Source organism: Cupressus sempervirens, chromosome 1, assembly GCF_028749045.1.
Source record: "Cupressus sempervirens isolate cs-2001-9-10 chromosome 1, ASM2874904v1, whole genome shotgun sequence".
NCBI classification, from domain to species: domain Eukaryota; kingdom Viridiplantae; phylum Streptophyta; class Pinopsida; order Cupressales; family Cupressaceae; genus Cupressus; species Cupressus sempervirens.
Genome location: NC_143118.1, coordinates 473,841,387 through 473,861,704, shown reverse-complemented (window position 1 = coordinate 473,861,704; position 20,318 = coordinate 473,841,387).

Here is a 20,318-nt window from a genome sequence, read left to right as displayed (position 1 = left end):
GGAGCGGAAGGCTTTGGAATATTTTAAAGAAGATTTTTGGAAGAAGATGGAATGGAAGCCTTTGGAAGCTTGAATGTCAACTTTGAAGTATTTTCAAAATTCAAATCTTTTAAAAGAGACTTGGGAATCCATATAGCTTTAGATTAAGCTAGAATGAAATGTAAAGTGTAGCTATGCTAAAACATGTACGAGATTGTTACAAAACCAAATATTTAAACTATGTGAGATTATTGCAAGAAATCAAACTTAAACTAAAATGCAAATATGCTAAGAATGCCATATGATCTTATGCTAATGTGATGGAATGAGAGAATGAGACAAGAAATGAGAAGTTCTCCACAAAGCTCCAAAGAAACCTGTTAGAAAACCTGCAGCATAACAATATTCAAAATGAGGATGGATGCTTTGAGGGGGAAAGCTCTCTCCCTTTTAAAGATGTACGGACGGTGGAGATCAAGATGAAGATGGTGGATGATCAACGGTTGAATTCGAAAATAGGAGTGATCCATGTGTACACACAAGTCAACCAATAGAATATAAGTTGACTTGTCATATAAGACAAAAGTCTCACAAGCCTTTTCTTTTAATTGTAAAATAGAAAAAGGACTTTATGTGTGCACTTTAAGTGGGTTAGAAGAATGGGGTGTTTTATTTAATTAAAAGGGGACATGTTCTTTTAATCAAATAATGAACTTAGGATAGCATAGTCAAACTATAGGTTATAATCAAATAAATTGATTATTAGCAATTTGGTCTAGATAAATGATTAAATTAATTTAGCCAAAATGCTGAGAAGGGGGCTAATAGTCTAGATGACCATTTTTAGGTGATTAAAATTTTGATGTGATTTCTACCTTTATTATTTTGATCTCCAGAATAGTCACTATTCTGATTACTTTTAAGAAATGTTGGATATTGAATAACTAATTCTTGCACTTGAAAATATTTGAAGCTTTACTTACAAATTCCTCCTGTAGATTTTGTCTTCTAGATTTCCTTCCATTTTAAATGGCATTTATTGTACAAAACATGGTTCAATTTGTAAATGAATCTTTTATTCCATCTCTCATAAATCTATGGTTTCCCTCTTCTTCTCAACATGTCATCTGATATCTCTTTGGAAGAGGTCACACATTTATTAGTTTTATACTACAAATTTATGAAGAACATTTATGGGTTTATTTTGTCATTGAAAGGTGACATTTCCACTTTGTAAATATGAAACCAACTATAGGGTTTCACTAAATATGAAAGGCTCTTCAAATCTTCTTACTAGTTTTCTATTTTTTATGGCCACCATGAATAAAACTAAAGATCTTAATTCTCCCTTTTGTTATTTGAATTCATTTCTTTGCAAAAATCTCATTTATGGAGAGGGTTTATTTTCAACATTTGTTATTGTGGCTTTATTACAAAGGCTTTACTAGAAAACTATTTGGGTAACTACTAAATCTCTTCTTCTTTTCATCATTTTAATCCTTACCCTATTGTCTTTCAACCATTTTCTTTATATCTCCCTATACAAAGATTTTTTGTAGAGTTTCTATAAAGAAAATATGACATTTGTCAAAGTTTGTCATTGAAAAGTGGGGTTTTTCCATTTACTCTTTCTCATCGTGTGTTTACTCATCATTTATAGAGGGTTAGAGATAGGAGCTTCCATGTGAGGTATAAGTGTTCATGAAGGTTTAAATTAAATTCTTTATTTTCCTTTTATGACAACATGACCCTTAAAATAAACCATTGCAGTCATGGGCTAACTTTCAACAAGAGGGTTTCTTCTCTCTTTGATAATTTGAATATAGATGAACATACCCTTGCTAAACTATACACACTCATAAGGATGAAAATTACTTTATTTATGTAACATTAGTTTTCTCTGTAATAATTTCACATTTTCCATGTTTTCAATCCTACATTCTTCCGTTTGAACTTAACATAGTTAGAGTTGAGATTTTAGATCATTGTGATTGTGATACTTTTTTCACAACTTATTGTCCAATAATTATCATGAGACGATATCATAACAACATTGTTAATTAGTTTCTTGAGCATTATCTTTCTATTTGAAAACCACTATTATATTTTCTATTTAAGTTCATTTAGGACTGTAGTGTTCACTAGATTTTCTTTTACCTTTATGGATCTTCAACATTCTTTGATTAAACCATCATTTGCTCCTTATCCTATTGAATTTGACCTTAATTACATAGATGTGCATATTAATGTTTTGTTTCTTTAACTTCTGGATACCGTTGTAATCACCCAAAAATGATCATCTAGACTCTTAGCCCTCTTTCTAGCATTTTTGCATAATTTATCCATCACTTATTTTTGATCAAATCTTCAAAATCCATTTATTCGATTATAAGCTATGGTTTGACCACTTTATCCCAAGTCTCTTATTTTATTAAAAGAACTTCCTTCGTTTTAATTAAATAAAAAGTCTCACTTCCCACTTATTCTAAGTGTGCTCACATAAAGCATTATTCCTATTTTTAAAATAAGAGGAAAAGGCATTTTTGTCTATACTTGAATGCACAACTTTCTAGGTGAGAGGAATCTATTATTTTTTAAATAACTTTAATTCTCCTCCACACATCTTTTGCCTCTTAAAATCAATAGTTGATCTTGATTAGGTAAGATTCTTGTGCACATGGCCACTCAAAATGCATTCTCCTCCCTTGATTATGCCTCTCTTGCCTCTTAATCTCCATTGTCCATTTTTTTTTAAACGAGAGGGCTTTCTCCTCATTCTAAAATCTTAGACTCTTATGCTAACATTATGCTGCAAGATTTCTAGGTGCTTTTGGAGCTTTGAAAACTTGGAGCATTCTTGCATTATGGAATTTTAGCTTAGCCTTTTTTTATGCTCATAGTTTAGCTCACATATCTTAAGTAGGAAGGCTTGTAACTCTTCATATTTTATTAGCTTATCTTTTATCTTGTATTTCATGTTAGTATAGCTTACATTGCATTTCACTTGCATTGTGGTTCTTGGATGCTAGCACTCTTGCTCTCATCTTTGAATCTCTCGTTCTATGGTGCACCTTGCAAGGGTTGCATAGCTTGGTTCATTTGAGAGTCACCATCTCATAGTCTTTTCACATCATAGATAGAGAGCTATTAGCCACCTTTTGAGATGCTCTCTTTTACGAACATTCTCAAGAATAATGGTTTATAGAAGTGTGACACATTTTTATACACACATTTTTTGGCACCCACCATGTGGTTTGAATCAAGTTTCTAGCTCCATTTGCTTTCATTTTAGTTTTGTTTATCATTTTTTATTTTTATAGCAGCATATTGGATCTAATCAAGTGATTTTGTTGGGTTCTCACTTTAGTTTTTAAGGCTAACCATTGTGTAGATTGGTTTGAAGGCCAAAACCCTAGGTTTTTACAAATTTGATCATATCTTATAAACTACTTGGAGTTTAGATCTAAATTTGTTTTGAAAGTTAGGGATTCATCCAAGATGTCTCAGTCCAATTTTTTGATTGTTTTGAGTTGATTTACGTTATTTTTGATTTTTTCTTTATTTTTCATAAAATGTTGTTTATGTTGAAATCAAAACTTTTTTTACAAAAACTTACATTTTTTGAAAGGTCTTTAAATTACGTAGGGGGTTAGTTATTTGTGTTTTGAATTTAGAGGTTATATTAGAGTTTAATAACTCAATTTGAAAAAAAGTAGTCTATATTGAGAAAATGTGTCCCTAGGGCATAATTGAAGAGATATTGCTTTATTTCTTGCATTTTTGGAAAGCTCTCTAGTTTTTAGCAAGGGTCTCTTCTTTTTATTTAAGTTTTTTGATCCAAAAAAATAGAAAAAAAATCAGATCTTGTTGACTAGGTTAAGACTAAAAAGTATAAAAGATAACATTTGTGATTAGTTTGCACCTTTTTTGCATATGCTTGATTCAAGGACAACTTGGATTTTTTAAGCATCTAACCACTTTGTGTTGCAAGTATTACTTGTTTTTTATGCTCTAACCTTATTTTTTTGTAGGGGTTTCACGTTTGCTTGCCAAAACAAAACAAAATAATGCTTGTCAAAGATAAAAGGGCTACTAACGTGTTTGTAGGGGTGCCCTAGCTAAAAAAACCAAAAAAAAAAAATCATTTTTAATTTCATGCTTTCATGTGTCTATTGTGCTTACCAAGTTTAATTTAGATTTCATTTTTGTATAGGTACATAATTACTTGCTTTACTAAAGCTTGTCACTTGGTAGGAGAGTATGTTCTTCACCTTTAGGCAAATCATAAATCTTAAACCATTTGATATGCCAAGGTGGAGTAAGGGGTACATGAACCTACTTGGTGTTTCTTGAGGAATCATTAGGAGCTTGGATTGCATTGGTGCAAACCCTTGTAACCTAGGTTCTTGGTGTTATTTGAATCTTTGTTTAGTCTAGAATCCTTTAGCCAGTCTGCTCTTAAGAGATCAAGAGGAACGACCCAAGTGGGGACAAGAGAACCTGAGTCTTCCAACCCACCATAAACTCAAGACTATCAAGGACACAAAACCTGTTGGAATAATTTAGAATAACTGAGAGGGGGTGGATTAGTTATCCAAGGTCCAAATGTACAGATAAAACTTTTCAATACTCAACAAATACATGTGCATGCATTGATTAGATCATCCAATATCTCAAACCCTTTTATATTATTGTCCTAGGTCAAATGAACTTTGTAGAAATGTAAACATGAAATACCACAAGTTCAATCACACAATTTTGACACAAAGATTTAACGTGGAAACCCAATTTGGAAAATTACCACCAAGAACATGTTACCAATTTTCACTCTTTTGAAGTGAGCTTTGTGAGGAGAAAACCCTATTAGAGGTTACAATACACATTGTTAAAGGTGACCTTGATTAAATGATTTCAATCACCCTATTAAAAGTAAGCCTTGTTAGAAGACTTCATAACATTCCATTAGAATGTCACTTGGTTAAAGGATTTACTCATGACTGTTAGGTCAACCTTAATCAAAAGGATTTATCTAGACTGATACAATTGCTAGAAAGTAATAGTAGGACTTGATCTGATAACAAAACAACTCACATGCAAATTTTAGATCTCTCATTCATCTCTCCATTCTACTTGACATTCATTCCCCTTTGTCTCTGATTGCTTGTTTACCCTTCAAGCCTTTACCTCCTTAAGCCTTATTGCTTAGTATGCCAACTATAGTTTCATTCCTTTGGCCACTATATGAAGTAACACCTCTAGACTACTTCTTTTTCTCATTCACACTTTTCTTTTGGCCTTGTATCTCCTTAAATAGAGAATTTTGATCTTTTGTCACTTATCCACAATCATCCATCTTAGGGTTAGGTTAGACTAATCAAATCCTCCATTCTTTCCTTTATGTTCCCTCTAGAAACTTCTCTTACAATCCTCTTCAAATTCTTCTTCAAATCATTTATCTTGAATTTTGTGCCACAAGCTCATCATACTTATGTTCAACATGCTTTACATAATTCAATAAATCAACTTTGTCGACTCAGATTCGTCAAATTTTTGTTCAAACTCTTTATGTTGTCACTCGACAATAACATGTTATCACTTGACAATAATTGACTTCTGATGCTTAGTCAACACTAGGTTGCTTGACATGAACTAAGTTCTAGTAGGTCAATACTATCATTTTTGACGCTCAACACATACTAACCTTTGCTTGGCTCAGTCATAACCATCTTTCTACTTGGCCTGAACTAAGTGCTCAGCTTACACTATTTGCTCGATCAGGCTTGACAGACACATACTTTTTGATTAGTCTTCTTCTTGTCTTTTCTTAAGTATCCTTTCATTGTAGCCTTAAGTAGATAAATAATACACTATATCATCAAAGTCTTACTTGGTCTTAGTGCTCCTTTTATACACCATATAACTCAACCTTTCTCTAGGTACTCTTGTTATCCTTTATTTTCAAATCATCTTCATCAATCAATCAAATGATAGCATTCTGACCAAAGTTAGCAATTTTCTTACTAGCAAGTAGTAGGTTTGACATCAGTGATAAAATAATGATTGTTCCCATAATAGGTTTCATACTACACCAATCTTCTTTTTCAATAATCTCCCTCTTTGGCATTGATGGAAAACCAATACCAACAATAATACCAAAAAGAAACTTAATACCTTTTACTGAAATATCTCCCTCTATCAATATGTATCCTTCCTCTGTATAGGTTATTGTTTGCTTTGAAATCTCTCTTCTTCTTTAGATAAACTCTCTCTTCAAGATATTAAGTGTAAACTCTTCCTCTTTTTTTGATAAAACTCTCCCTCTTTGACAACAATGCCAAAGACTTGTCATCTATTCATGTATATATCTACAATTCAAGCTTCCTTGATAAGGTTCTCCCTTTATCACCTTGATTGTGATTATAAATCTTTTGTTTGAGTTCCTCCCCTACTTTAGGTAGTTCCTAAAGTAATATCCACTGCATCAAGTTGTAAACTATGTCATTCAACTTGGTTGGTGCACGGCACTACTATTACTTCATTAACCAGCTTAAGATAGGGGTATCACCCCTAGCTTACCTTTAAGATATTCGTGTGCATCCTTAGGTAAAGCATTTGTGAATATATTAGTTATATGTTCCTTTGTATTCACATATTTCATTCTCACTTCTTTGTCTTGAACCAATTCTCTCAAATAATGATATTTGATTGCAATGTACTCTATCTTTGTATGCATCACATGATTCTTAGATATGTTTATAGCACTCGTATTGTCATAGTAGATTACCACAGTTTAAGTGATTTCTTCCTTCATTTCTTTGAGTAATTGTTTGATCCATACCACATTTGTACAATTCACTACAACAACCACATATTCAGCTTTAGCAGTAGATTGTGAAATACAATTATGTTTCTTGCTAGTCCAGGAAACCAATCTTTTTTCTAAGAAAAATGCTCCACCACTTGTGCTTTTCCCGTCATCATAGTTTCCAGTCCAATTAGCATTTGTATAGGCTCTCAAGTCAAACTTGTCATTCTTCTTGTAATATAGACCATAGTCTTTTTGTACCTTTTAAGTATCTCATAATCCTTTTAACAACCATTAAGTGATTCTCCTTAGGATTTGCAAAAAATCTTGCAACAATCCTAACAGCCAATGCAATATCAAGTATGTTATGAACTACATATTGCAATTTTTCAATCATAGACTAGTACAATGTTTGATTTACCTCAACAGAATCATCAGTTTTGGATAGTTTATGTAGTTTATGTCCTATCACCATGGGAGTACTAACTGGTCTTGAATCTTCCATACCAAAAGTCTTTAAGATTTCCTTTACATGGACTAAGTAATGTAAATACCAAATTTCATATGATATACTTGTAATCCAACAAAGAACTTTATTTCTCCAAAAATAGACATTTCAAATTCTTTCATCATTTCATTTGCAAATGTCTTACATAATGCATTTTTTCCTCCAAATGTGATATCATCAACAAATAATTTAGCTAGTAAAATTCCTTTACCTCCTATCTTCAAATATAGATTGTTGTTGTCATTAGTCTTCTCAAAACCAATCTTCATAAGATAATTATGCAATCTTTCATACCATGCTCCAGGAGGTTGCTTTAAACCATATAAAAATTTGTGGACTCTACACACCATATTTTTATTGTTTGGATCAAAAAATCCTTCATATTGTTCAATCTAAACCTCCTCTTCCAGTATACCATTCATACATGTTGACTTAACATCCATTTGATAAACTTTGAATCCTTTATAAGTAGAATAAACAAGTAGAGCTCCTTCTCCTTCCAATCTTGCAACTGGGGCAAATGCCTCTTCATAGTCAATTCACTCTTCTTGTTCATAACCTTTGCAAACTAACCTTGCCTTATTCCTTGTTACTTCACCATTCTCATCTAATTTTTTCTTGTATACCCACTTTGTTCCAATAACATTCTTGTCCTCTAGTCTCAATACTAGTGTCCAAGTTTTGTTCTTCTCAATCTGATCAGTTTCTTCATTCATGGCTTGAATCTAGTCTTCATTCTCTAGTGCATCCTTCACTGGTTTAGTTTCATGTATGCTTAACAAACACGTTTCATTTCTTAATATATTCCTTGTAATTGGTCCATCTTCTTTTTCTCCAATTATTTGTTTAGCAGGATGATATTTTCTGACATATTTTGATAGTCTTGGCTTTGTTCTTCTTTCTTCAACAATAGGTCATTAATGAAGTTCAATCTCAGGTTCATTGTGTACTTCTCTATCAAGTAACTCAACATTCATTTCCTGTAAACTAATCTCAGCATCAGAATGTACCTTAGCTTCTGACAATAACTTGACATCCATAATATGTGACTCGAAAGTCATTGATTCTTGTTGATTAGCAGCTTGGTTCTCAGAATCATCAGCATTAGCAAACATGCCTTCATAGTACTACATAAAGGTTTTGTAATTCTCAAGTTTCTTCTTTTGTTCATCTTCATGTATTTCCATATATTCATCAGTTTTTACATTTGCACTTTCCATAACATTGTTAAAGTTAGTATCTAAAAACATATAAGCTTTACTTATTGTGGAATATCCTAGGAATATACCTTCTTCACTTTTTACATCAAGTTTTCCATTTATGTTGTCCTTTAGAATGTAACACTTGCTTCCAAATACTTTAAGATATTTGACATTAGGTGAGTATCCATAACATAATTCAAAAGGTGTGAAATGTGTACCTTTCTTGACTTGTACTCAGTTCAAAGTATAGACAATTGTACTAACAATTTATCTCCAGTATTTCAAAGCAACATTCTTCTTCATCATTAGTGTTCTAGAAAAATCCATCACATATATGTTTCTCCTTTTAGCTATCCCATTTTGTGGAGGGGTCTTTGGTGCAGAAGTTTGTCTTTTGATTCCTCTGTCATTGCAGAAATTGTTGAATTCATTTGACGTAAACTCTCCACCTCTGTCACATTTCAAATATTTCAAGCTTTTACTAGTTTCCTTTTCAACTTTTTCCAGATACCACTTAAACATTTGAAAAGCATCAATTTTTTCTCTAAAAAAATCACTGTCATCATTCTAGAGTAATCATCAACAAATAGAATAAAATACTTGTCACCTTTGTATCTTTACATGTCAATTGGTTCACATAGATCAGTATGAATTAATTCTAAAATTTCTTTTGAAGTATGAGTCTTACTCTTAAAACTAGACTTTGTCATCTTGCCTAACTAACATTGTTTGCAAATCACATTATTAGGTTTCTTTAGTTTTTGAAAACCTCTGACTCTTTTCATCTTATTGATACTAACTAAGTTGTCAAAATTTACATGACATAATCTTTTGTGCCATAGCCACACATCATCAGATTGTACAATAAAACATGTTGCTTTAGTCATGTCAAGATAAAATAGATTACCTCTTATATGATCACCATTTCTAATGAGTTCTACATCAACATCATAGATCTTAGCCTTCTTGTGTTTAAATTCAACCTTGCATCGTGAACTACTCAATCAGGACACACTCAATAGATTATAGTTAAGTCCTTTCACATAGTAAGTATTGTCACACATGATCTTGTTTGTCAATCTTATTGATCCTTTACCTTTTACTGGACAAGGTACATAATTACCAAATCTAACACTATTTCCATTATAATGCTCAAGGGTTATAAACTTACTTTTGTCACCAGTCATGTGATGAGAACATCCACTATCAATGATACATCTGTCACTTTTGGTTACATAAGATACTAATGCAATTGCCTCATCTTCACTTAAATAATATTTCATAGCAACATAGACAACTTCTTCATCATGATCATCTGATTCATCATTAGACTTTTCTTCAACAATGTAGCAAGCTTTATTTCCCTTGTATTTATAGTCTTTATTACTCTTGGTTGGTCAGCTAAATACCTTAGTAATAAAGGATTGGACATCCTTCTACATTGACTCCATGACTAGATAGAATCATGTATTTTCTTAAGAATAACATACTGACTTCATTTTATTTTTCAACTCGGGAGCATAAGCTTGAGAGGGTGGTTGCAAAGTATATGCTCTGATTCCTCTTTAAGTTATTACAACTACAACAAGAAATGAATGCTGAAGGAAATTAAGCTAAGAACTAAAATGACATTTGCCTTAAAGCTTAGAATAATGTTGTGAACAAAAAATCTACTTAAACACCTATGCTACAAGAATAGTTCAATGATTCTCTTATCAATGGCTGGAGGAACAACAAAAGTCTACTTTGCAAGGGAAGAAACTAAGAAAGGAAATATATTCTAACAAACTAGTTCACTCACCAAGTGGGCCCCCTTAGATGAGTGAATAGAAAATAATCAAGTCTAAAGGTGGAAACTTGAACTCTATATTCTATTCATTCATAATAAGAAATTACATTTGAAGACAAGATTCTACTCTATTAAAACAATCTACTCTATTTTCTTCTAGTCAAACCAGGAAAAGATCAAAATCTCAGAATCTCCTTTTCAAGGTTACATAAAAAATTATTTAAAGGAAATCTTAACAACTTCCTACTCCTATGATCACTCAATCAATGAGGATTAATTATGGATCATAAAGTCTACAACATAAACACTTATAACTACATTTTAACTCCCCCAAAAATATAGCAGGTTGAGGAAGCTATCTTCGTGTGCCATCATAGTAGAATTTGGACCATGACCTGCTTATACGATGATTCATTAATCATCTTGTTGGCTTTGGCTTCAGTGCTGAAATGTTATCTTTAACATGCACGACAACACCTATAAAACATTAAACACAACAACTTCTACATACATGCATTCATTTCATCATCAATGTTAGAAAAGGTATAATGTTAGATTATCACTCTTGCAAATCCTACGGCTGCAGGAAGGAACCTACCCAAACATAGCATAGATGAGGAAATATTTACCAACATGTAATATCCTTCATTAAACCATAAAAAAACATAGATTTAAGTAAACACAACATATTGCAGTTATGAGATTTCCACAATCCATGAATTATGCAATTGTTTTTCTAGGCCAAGATTGTGTAGAAAGTTTTTAATCATCAACTTTTTGGATCATACTCCATGATCCATCATCAGGATGAGAGAGTGTAAGAATTTCTAACACTCTTACACTCTTACATGATCCATCATCAATGTCTCAGACATTATTACACTCTCATCTTGATGATGGATCATGGAGTATGATTTGAAATGTTGATGATTAAAAACTTCCTACACAATCTTGCCCTAGAAAAATAGTTGCGTAAAACACATCATAGCTGATCAATCTATACTTCAATATTCATGTCTTAACATATTGATAGCATATTCATAAAACATAAGTTTCTTTTTCTTAAACCATAGAGTCGTAAACTATTTCTTGCAAGATAACTGTTAAAAACAAAATAAAAAAGTTCTCAAAATAATGGCCTTTTAGAGGCTCATCATTCCCCCCAGTTGAACTATTGTTGGCCTCTAGCAATCATGAAGTTCAAAATCCTGGTGCACTCTCTAGTTGCTAGGTGTCCTTTCACCTAACTCATTCCTCACGTAGTTGAAGTAACCATAATTTGACTTGAGCCTCTTCTAGCGTTGAGCTTCAACACTCATGTCATGATCTTCTGCATTGTCATTTTCTACTAGTAGTGGTTGTAGGAGGATTGGAGGCTGATACCTTAGTGGCAACCAATTTTTGCACTGATTTTTTCCCCAAGTCAAAATACCAAGGAATCCTTATTGTACCAAGAGTTAGATTTTGTGGAGAGTGAGGTTCTCTTATTTTTAAATCATGTGGCATTCTAACCCATCGCTACCTTGAGGCAACAATTGATGTTTCTACATTTTGAGATAAATGTTGTTCCTAGTCTGTAAAACCCTACTCTCTGACTGTACTCACCTTACCAAGTCCTGTAGGGTTGCCCAAAATAGAAACCCAATCCAGATATGTTCATCTAGAATATTGGACTTCTAGCCTCATGAACAAAAGTGTTGTCATCTCACTTTCCTTGTAGGGTGTAGCTTGATGTTCTCTGCTTATTTCATTTTTCATCCATGACATTATTTACCTTAACTGCACATCCCCTACATATAGAACCAAGCTCCATTCAGTGTCATTAGGCACCACCAGATTGTGAAGATATAATTCACATAGTAAATTTTTCAAGGCCATAGGAACAAATCGAAATGCATTATAAAATTCATATAGGGTAAAGACAGAGGGGTTAAGACCTTCTACAATTCTAGTTAACTTACAATTTGCAAATTTCTCTTTAAGAAATAGGGCATATACTAGTGATAGTGACCTGCATTCCATTAATTTAGGAATCAATCCTGTAATTTTCTCAATTCTTCTCTTTAGAACTTAATTATGATCTACAGTTTGTTTCAACTAGCAGTTCTTCTCATTAAGAACATGCTTTAATTTCTTTTTCTCCAAATTCCATTAAGCTCTTTCCCATAATAGTTGTTGAAACAAACTAACTCCTAGAGACAAAGGGGTGGATAAATCTGGTGGCAGCAATGGCTCATGATGAAAGAGGTCTATCCATTTAAGCTCCAATTAATGAGTTTTGTTGACATTCTATGGTGTGGAACACCCACTTTTTCTTGTGGCAACAACTATTTCCTCTTTTTCCTCCTTACTAGATTCTGTGAGTGTTGCAACTAATGTAACCAACCCTTCTTGATCTAGTTTTTCCAATACTTCTTGAAATTTCAACTCTAAATTCTAGATAATTTTCTTAAATAAGTTCTATGGAATTTTCACTAGTGTCTTACATAGTAGAGTTTTCTTCAAATTCCTGAGACATTTCAATCTCCTTATATTCCTTATTGCTATCAATAAGGACATAATTAATACTACACTCTCCTTCAAGTGGCAGATTCTGAGTTTTGTCCTCATTTTCACTAGCTTCATACACTTCAAGAGTAATTATGGGAATAGAGGCCTCTGGAACCCTACTCTCATATAGTCTTGCACTTTTCCTCATGGGTGGTGTTGACAGTACGGGGAACTCTTCCATTTCTACCTACTTATAGGTGTTTCTATCATGAGCACTTCAGGAGGTTTTTGTAGGTCTTCCTCCTCTTGAGAGTGCAAGGGTTCATTAGGGTTACTCTCCTCAACTGATTGCTCTAGATTTTTTGCTTTAGGTTCCAAATTTTTTCCTTTATCCTTCTCAACAGAGGGCCTATTTTTAACAGATGATGGGGCTTTAGGAGCACTAACAGTTTCTACCTCTTTTGTTTTCTTGTTTCTAACACTGGAAGGTTTATCCTTATAAATCTATTTCTTAGTTGGCTTAAGACTAGAGGGAGAGGCTTCAGGAGTATTCTTAGATATAGGGACAAATTTACAAAATCCTATAGATGTTCTTTCCCTTCATCCTACTCCTTGGCCTCTAGGGTCGACCAACCTAGGTTCTACCTCTTTCATCTACAAGAATTCCTCCCATCATCCAATTGCTTGTTTATTTAACTCTCTTTCTACAATTAACTTTATTAGACCATGATGAGAGACCAACTAATCACTAACTAACTATACCAGAGAGGCTTGTTTCTTAATAATATTGAATAAAAAGTTAGGAAGGTTTACCTGTCTGTAATCATGTCGCAGGTGAGCCAACAACTTGAAATGCAAAGCATGCAGATATTTGTATCATCCTTGACACATGAAATTTCAAATGATAAATGTAGTAGGTTGAATAAAATCCATTGGCAAGGATAGCCTCAAAGTTCCTTACTTCTTATCAATGTCCAATGGTGGGTCCTAGTGTATGCTAAATTGTGCCCTAGCTGTCTTTCAATCAAAATTTTTCTCCCAATTTTTGCCCTCCTGGGGCAACCCAGTGACTTCTGCTATTACTTCCTCTGAGAACTCAAATCTCAGACCTTTAACCACTAAAACTCCATCTCTTAAGGTGGTCATAAATTAAAGGGATACTTTTTCATTAAAACTTCTCAAATGAATGCAATAATCCAACCATCCCCTTCTCTTAAACATTTCACAGCTGGTTGCATCTCCCAAAAGAACTTGATGATCAATAGGCTCATTCCTTTGTATACCCCCACCCATGGTTGATTACAACTAAATTATAGAAAAAATTCTAATGTTCAAAACTTAGAAAATCAATGCTTACAACACTGACTCTGGTTTTTCATAAAAATGGTTGTACTTGAGAAGTTAAATGCACCATATCTCATACTATCCCTTTGCATCAAATTTCATGATTTTCACACATGTACTAGTTTTTCACCCAAACACGTTACAAAACATCATTAGAAGTTTAAAAAACCACTTTTAATGTCCTTAATTATAGAATGGCGTAATCACAGAAAGACAAGTTACTAGCATGTGATATTAAATATGTACTTCTAGTCATCCCAATGCACTTTGAAGGTACATGCGATTTGAAAAATGCTTTAAAAATAATCATTTAAATATTCTCCTCCCCCCAACTAAATGAAGGCATGGGTCCCACTAGGCCAGGATAAGCAAGAGTGAATAAACATAAACAATACCAAATCATAACAAAGCTTGAATAGAATAAAATGCATGCAGAGTTGTGCAGAAGGTACTTGGTAACTATTGCAGGAAAGATGTTGTAAAATGATCATCAAAATTGATACAGTGATGAGATGGAATGATAAGATGGAAGAGAGAAAAGTGGAAGTGGAATGGATGCAAAGAAAGTACTTCAAAAAGAAGTGTTTGTTATGAATATCTTGATCGGAGACAAGAACTAGTAGGAGTCAGGGTAGAAGACCTACACTCAGCGGCTATAAGAATGACAATATCCTCATTGCGCTTGAATTGTTGTAGGAACTCTTCATGGCTAGCAGGTTTATGGTAAAGCTTGAGGCAATGCCCATTGACAAGCAGTTTGAAACAAATAAGATCAATGGTAGATAACTAAACTACACTGTTTGGAAATACAACAACAATCTCATATGGTCCTAATCAGTGTGTTTGGAACTTTCCTAGATGATGTTGGTATCTTGAGTCATAAAAGAGTACCCAATCACCTACAATAAACATTTTTTGTTGATAAACTTATCTTGCCACTATTTCCGTTGGTGTTGAATGAGCTCAGTATATTTAGTGCAAATTTCCTCCATTCATCATGATTGTTTAAACTCAAGATTCTATCCTGTTGGGCAATATTGAGTTCTATCCTGAGCTCCAAGGAAATCTTCAATGTTTTTTTTTGAACTCAATAGGTATTACGACTGACTTACCATAAACAAGCTCAAATGGAGTAAAACCAATTATGGATTTCTAGGTAGTTCTGTAAGCCCAGAGAGCTTCAGGGAGGCATGTTGCCCAATCCTTCTTATGAAGTGCTACATTCTTAGTGAGATTAGATTCTATCTCCCTATTAGTAACTTAAGCTTAACCATTAGCCCAGGGATTATAAGGTGATGATTTACCATGCCTAATGGTATACTCCTTCATAAGAGCAGTTATCAAATTTGATGTAAATTGAGTCCCTTAATCAGATGTCAATTGCCTAGGAACACCAAACCATGTAAAAATGGATTCATATATTTTTTTTACCACATTGATATCTCTTGGGTGTTTCATGGGTTTAGCTTCTACCCATTTGGTGACATAGTTAGTGCACACCAGAATATAGGATTTTCCTTGTGAAGTAGGCTCAATGGGTCCTACAAAGTCAATCCCCCATTTGTTAAAGGATGTGACAACTACATGAGGTTTTAGGGGCATTTCATCTATCATAGTGGGTCTTGCCATTCTTTGACACTTTGCTTATTTCTTTGTATATTTGGCTACATCCTTGTGCAGGCTTGGCCAATAATACCTAATTGTTAAGATTTTGAAGGCTATTCTTTTGGCTGCAAAGTTACCTCCACAGGGTTCATCATGACAGGCCTTCAGGACATCATATGTTTCATCTTCTCTTAGACACCTACGCATGATTGATCAGGATCGGTATAGAACATAAACCTAGCAATCCATGAATAATTAAAGCTCTTCTCTATTAGTAGTTTCTAGCTTGGGAAGAGAAATATACTGGCATTTTTCCTGTGGTGAGGTAATTAGCAATATCTGCATACCAATGGTTTTTTGCGGTTAACAGAAAAAGATGCTCATCGAGAAAACTATCATCAATGTTTGCAAGATCATTAGGGAGATGCAACTGAGAGATAAATTCAGCTACCACATTGGCCCTACCAAGTTTATCAACTATGGTGATGTTAAATTCTTGCAGGAATAACCATCTAGCCAATCTTCCTAAAATTGCAGGTTTGTTCACCAAATATTTTATAGTAGAATGGTCAGTGTGAACAAATATCTCATATCCAGTGATGTAATGCCTAAATTTATTAAGAGCATAAATGACCATAAGTAATTCCTTTTCAGTGACTGTGTAATTAAATTCTACACCTTGCAAATTCTTACTGATGAAATAAATAACATGTTCAACAGAGTCTACTTTTTGTCCTAGTACAACATTGATAGCATAGTCTGAGGCATCCATATGAATGTGAAAGGTAATCCCCAATTGGGTCCTCTCAAAATAGGCACTGTAGTAAGAATTTCCTTAAGTTGTAGGAAGGATGCTACACAGTCATTACTCCAAACAAATTCAGAGTCCTTTTTGAGAAGGTTGTAGAGAGGTGTTGCAAGTTGACTAAATTTTTTAATAAATCTTCTGTAATATCCAACATGTCCCAAAAAAATTTGTACATCCTTCTACTTCTCTAGTGTTGTCAAGGTATTGATAACTTCAATCTTTGTTGGATCTATATGGATGCCCTTTGATGAAATGAAATGGGCTAGGACTACCCCTTCCTCCATCATCATAATTTTTTTTTCACTATTTAAAGATAGGTTATAGTCCTAACATCTTTTAAATACTATTTCTAAATTTTCTTTTGCTTCTTTAAAAGTAACACCATAAACAGTGAAGTCATCCATATAGATTTCCATACAATCAGCAGAATTATCTAAAAAAATACTGATGACAACTCATTGGAATGTAGCTGGGGCTTTGCACAAGCCAAAAGGTAATACTGAATAGGCAAATGTTCCCCATGGGCAGGTAAAAGTTATTTTCTCTTAATCTTCTGGGGCTATTTAAATTTGATTGTAACCACTGAAACCATCTAGAAAAGAATAATACTTTTTACCAGATAGGTTGTCAAGGACTTGGTCTACAAATGGTAATGGAAAATGGTCCTTAGTGGCTGAATTAACCTCTCTATTATCTAAAAGAACTTTCCATTTTCCTTCCTTCCTGGATACTATGAACAAGAGTGAAACCCACTCACTATCAGAGCTGGGGTATATAAAACTAGCACTTAAGAGCTTTTGCAATTGATTCTTAACATTATCTTTTAAGACAAGATTAACTCTCCTTTGAGGCTATCTAACAGGTTTGAAGTTAGGACTGATATAAATCTTGTGAGTGTAGAGCATAGGATCTAATCCTTTCATGTCCATGTAATCCCAAACAAATGCATTCTAATTTTCTTGTAGTAATTGCAACATAGCTTCTTGTTGGGAGTGTGATAAGGCATTGTTTACATTTAGTTCCTTACCTAGACCAATTTCCATCTTAATAACCTTATTTGCCATGAATTATTGAGCAATGGGGGAAGAATTCATCTCATGAGCTAATATGGGGTAATTGTAAAGCTTCTGAATGATTGAATGAATTTAAAGTTGTACAATGGTTTCTAAAATGCATTCAACTTGAGGACACATTGAAGATTGTGTTCCATATTCATTCAAAATAATGGATGAAATTATTTCATCTTCTTCTCGATCAACTATAAATGATTCTCTTCCTATCATCATTGATTGATGGATGGAGTTGGCTTCGAGATCATTATCACCCAAGTCTGGCCAAACTACTTGGTCATCTAGTAACAATGGTTGAGCAGGAGAGTATAAAGTCAGGTTCTTGGTATGAATTCCATTGGATATTGTCATCTTCCCATATCAGTAAGATATATAAGAACCTACAGTGGCTAACCATGGCCTTCCTAGGATTAAAGGATATCCTCCCATATTAGTTTTTGGGGAGAGAACAACAAAATCAACCAGATACTCCCAGGAATTTAGGGTGACTATAACATCTTTTATCATCCCATCTAGTTTAATGGTGGAACTATCAACAAGTTGAAGGATGGTGGGTGTTTCTCTGAGGCCAAAAATATGCAATTGAGACAATACCTCTTTTGTCATGACATTAATAGATGCTCCTAGGTCAACCAAAGCATTTTGAGCTTGGATGCCATGAATAATAACTATAACTACAAGACTCCTAGGGTTAGAGTATTTGGGCACAACTAATTTCTCCAGCATTAAGTCAGGCAACTATCCTAGGACATGAATGGTTTTTGAATCTTTCCTCTTCCTTCCTAGTTGCTTACTACATGCTTTCATAATAGCTTTAGTATAGGCAGGGACTTCTTTACTAGCATCCAACAATGGTATTTTTACTGTCATATGTTTCAATTGATTAAGCAAATCAATGACTACATGGTTCTCCTTGGACGAGCCTTGTTCTATTAACCTATGGGGAAATGGAGGTTCTTTGGATATAGGAGAGGTATGCTAATTTTATTCATCTGTATGCTTAATCAGAGGATCCTCAACTTTAGTTATTATAGGTTCTTGGGGTGTAGGAAGAGTGGTGCCTGATCTTAGGAGAATATCATTCAATGAGATGGCATAGCTTTGTTGTTGAGTTTTTTGTTTAGTATTGTTTAGGTTTGGGTTAGGTTGAACTGCTAGTTGGGTTTGCTTGGAAGGAGTATTAGTGGCTGCAAGAGGAGGCATTAGAGCTTACTACTGAGTTGGTGTCAATATGGTTGGTTGACTAGATTGGGGACTCCAATTTTGAGGTTGCTGCCAACCCTATTGGGATTGTTGCCAACTATGATTTCCACTAAAACCAATATTTTGAATTTTTTTCCATTATTATTATGATAATTTTGAAGAGAATCTTGTGGCATACCTTGTCTTTGAGCCCATGGCCTCCTTTGAGTGACATAGAGTATCTCTCCATTTTCATCAATGGCTTTGAACTCGTTTGGCATTGGTTGTGTCTCCATACTTGCAATAGAATTACATCTATAATGTGGACAATATTCAGTCAACATGGCATTAGCTTCACCTTTCTTCCTTTGGGCTTGCATGGTATCCAACTAAGTGGATACATCATTAATGATATCTTGCTTGAAGTTTGATAGCAAATTAGATAACACCATCTTAGATACCCCTGAACTGCCATTAGACTTGTGTAGTAGGTTTCTAAGTCCCCTACCCTTCTTCACAGTAGCTCTGGAATAGTTCATGCATATACTCTATATCTGAGTCCAAGTCTTTTGAGTAATTTCTTCTCCTACCATAAGGTCTAGAGCTTTAATGCTTCCTTCATTTACACCTCTCAGAAAAAGATGTTTCTTTGACTCCTCATTCAATTGATGCTGTGTGTTATGCTGCAGGTTAAACATAAACTAGGAAACATAGTCTTCTAATGTTTCATCATCTTTTTGGGACATTTTAAAAATGTCATCTACCTTTAAATCCTAACCCTTGTAGTATTCTGTATACTTTGTGAGAAAGACATTGCTCATTGTAGGCCAATCTACTACAACATTGGCACCCAACCCCATGAACCATCTCAGAGCAGCTTCTTTAAGGGTAGAAGGAAACAACTTTAATTTGTGAATATTACTTGTATAGTCATAGCTTCTACATAGTATGTCAAACTCAAAAAGAAAGGTTTCAAGGTCTTCAGTGATCAAGCCATAAAACTTGGGAAGTGCAGTAGCAGGTATATTTTTAAAATTTTGGTTACCTTACTAAGGAGGGATAAGAAAGGGAAATGTTGGTTGAGGCTGAGCCATTCTTAGAGGAGGTATTATTAACAGTGCTTGAGATATGACAAGAGCAAGTGGGTTATCTTGGTATTCAGGTTCAATAAAGAGATCATTTAGGAGCAATGATTCATCAGAGGATGAGGATATTGTTCTTGAGTAGTAGTGAATGGATTTTCAAAAGGCTCTTCTTCATTCTTGCTATGAGGTTTTTTAGGTTCAAGATTAAAAATGTCTTCCTAAATGTTACAGGGAAGAAATCTCCCAAAGGGGTCTCTTCTTATATGCATGCAAAAATGAAAAATCTAATCTAACATAATGACTTTAGGGTTGAATTAGATTGACACCTTCCCCAAAAGTGGTGCCAAAAATGGTCAGTCAACTCAGTACCTTAACAATAAAGGATTGGACATCCTTTTACATTGACTCCATGACTAGACAGAATCATCTATTTTCCTAAGAATAACATATT